The sequence below is a fragment of the Geospiza fortis genome, unplaced genomic scaffold, assembly GCF_000277835.1.
Source record: "Geospiza fortis unplaced genomic scaffold, GeoFor_1.0 scaffold41, whole genome shotgun sequence".
NCBI classification, from domain to species: Eukaryota; Metazoa; Chordata; class Aves; order Passeriformes; family Thraupidae; genus Geospiza; species Geospiza fortis.
In genome coordinates, this window is record NW_005054299.1 from 13,916,236 (window position 1) to 13,919,410 (window position 3,175).

The following is a 3,175-nucleotide window of genomic DNA, read 5'->3' on the forward strand; positions in this document are numbered from 1 at the left end:
TAGTTTACAGGGGCACAGTTTTCCCTTCCAAGCAGGACTTGAAGCACTGTATTGACTCAATCTCTATTCTGAATACTTCGGACTACACACTTCAGTCAAAGAATGCAGAACTTTACTAGACAGGCCCTCAGAAATTCACTTATTCCAGAGCCAAGGCAGAAAAATAGGCAGAAAGGGTCATGGTAGCACACTCTTTAACAAATATGCGGCATACCATGATTTCTTGCAGGGCTGTGAAAGTCCAGGTCGGCATGAAATCCTCTCTCCCTACTCTGGGGCAGTCTAGGGCAGCCAGCCAGAGCTCATAGTCTCAGCCAGGTCTTTTCCTGGGAATCAGACACAATGATGGACCGACCCCCTCCTCTCATCTACTTCACCTCATCTCAAGGTGTAATAGGATGGGATAACAGCTGAGTGATAACAGCAAGTCATTAAAGCTGACATGAGCAGCATGCAGGTGGAAATATCTCATCATAGTTGATGTCTCTCCTGGAAAGGAATTAGACCTGTGAAAATGGACAGCTGCAGACGAATTTCAGACATCACTGCAGCAAAGAGCAGATATAATAGTGAAAGAGCTGTACAACCTGCCATGCATCTTTACGCAAACAGGCAAATAGAGAAGGTCAGATTTGCATCTATTATTTCTGTTTCCCTTTGGGAAACACCTTTTTTGATAGCATAGGTCCAGGTAGGAACATTATGTTACTATAACTGTAACATTTGCACTCCCAGTAAAGCTGTGGCTTGATTTGTAGTCCTTAAGTTTACGATGCTCCACAAGCTGAAGTAATGCACTCCAATGGCCCAAGACACCAAGGGCATCCTGGATCAGACTACAGGAGGTTAGTCAGATCCCAATGAGATTCTCTCCCGTGATTTCTCTTACCCAAACCTATGAAACTACCAATGCTGTATAGAAGGATGAGCAGACACCCCAGTGAGCTCAGCTGGAGTTCAATGAAAACATTTGGAGTTATTTGCATGTTTGATGGACTTGAGGTAGCTCCCTACTAGCAGCAAAAGATAATAATGGCTAGAGCGAGCCAGGGCAAGTGCATTAGTAAGGATGAGGAAACATCATACATGGAGGGCCCTACATCCACTAAATCACCCAGGATTTGAGAATCCCTGAAGAAGACAACACTGGAGTTTTAGTGTATGTTGCTATATGAACAGCAGCTTCAATGTCTTTTAAATCCAAGACCCATTTTTAAGAATTTTGATGTCTACTTGAATCAAGAAAGGCAATTTTGCAGTTTTAAAAAGCACAGAACTCTCCAGCTGCCAATTACAAAACCAGGCTGAGTCACTTACTGTATCAGGTTTGGTATTTATAAATAATTCTGCATGGATGTATATAGGACAAAGCACAGTTCAGCCATCTGCCACACAGCTGGATGGCTTGTGTCACACGCTGACTGATTGGAAAGCTGACAGGTGTAGCTTTTGTGAAAGAAAGAGGGAGCAAAAAGGAGAAATGGGGAGAAGAGAAGAAACATCAGTGTGAGGGCATAAAATCTCCACAGTCTTTCCTAGTTTATGTTTTCATTTCTATTTTCATCAGCAATGTGAGATTTCAGCACCTCCCAGATGTTCACTCAGCAGCAGAGCTAGTGCATCTGATGTGTGTAAGATTGGTGTGCTGGCTTTTTTTGAGCTCTTTGTACTGAAGAGTTGCACACAGTGGAGGTGACAGAGACCTGACAGCAACCACCACAGTCTGCTGGCTCCCTCATTTTACCTACAATGAGTGTTTAAGTTCTGGACACGTTTGTGTTGCACGATAAGTGAGTGTAGAAATCCTTGTGCATGTATTAATGATCTTGTCTATCTGTGTAGTCTTTCCCAAGAAAATAGCATCATAGTTTGCCCCTGGTGATGTGTGGAGGGTGAGCAGAAGAGTTACTTGTTTAGAATTGAGACAGAGAACTTTCTAGAAGAAACAGCTGATGAACATTGGTAATAGATGGCATAGGAACAGAAAACCTGAGCATCTGTACTTCTTTTCTAAGGCTTCTCCTCTTGCTGGGCTGGGAATGATAGAGAAGCAAGAGAAGCAAAGTGTCTGTGCCAGGAATCCCAACAACCACTGTCAGAGTCCATCTATGGCAAATAGCCAGGATAACCTCACAAATGTTTAGAAAAGCCTCAGTATGGATACGGGCTGACACAGGTAACATTTTGACTTGAGAGAGCATAGTGCAGGCACTCATTCTAGACTAATTGAGTTGATTTTCATCCGTTCTCATTACCTGTGTGCCTGGTAATGGAGTGAGTGTCAGTGAAGGGTAAACAGCTAAATGCAGCAGTGTGAACCCTTGGTTTAAGTACTGGAAGGTAAATCAATATAATACAAATCTTCCTAATCGCTTCACACTTCAGCTTTGGGCCACAGCATAGTCTCCAGAGATGCACAGGAGTTAAAGGGAAAACAAAAAAATGAAATAAGGAAATTGCAAAATTCCAAATTCTTTGGATCTGAAACATCTAAAATTATGATTTCATATCATATCTGAAATAATGATTTTAGAGATGATTTCACATGTTTTCTCTTAACCATATATGCCAAATTTCAAATGTCTATGGAATAAAAATCTAAAGCTTTAAATCACCAAAGTGTGCTCAGCAGAAATGTGGTGAATGCATTTATTCTCCAGATGTCAGTCATGTGTGAAATGAGTTTGATATGTTCAATTTCTTTTCACAGCTAGCAGAAGTCTTAGTTCCTTCCTCAGTACCAAAAATACATATGTATATATGGTTTGCAATCCTATCTCACACTCCAAATTATCATCAAAGCTCACTGCCAAAGGTGGAGGGAAGTGCTTACAAGAAGTTTCTTGCAAAATATTACTTAGTTGTTGCAAGAATTTCACTATGAATGCCTCCTATAACTGAAAAAAGTCCATAAAGATAAAGCAAATAGCTATGTAGAGCATAAAAAAGAAACAGGATGAAAGATGAGAGAGGTTTGAGAGAGGCTCCCCGTTCCTTAAGACATCAATCCTTATTTGCACAAACTGAAGAAACTGGCAGAAATTCAGTGTATATGGGAAGTAGGATTAAACACAAAATAGAGTAATGTTTGTCAATTCACTTTGCATGTACAAAATTTGCAGCCAGACATCAGTTATTTTTTAACTCAGCCATTTACACAGCCTCCCTCAGCAGT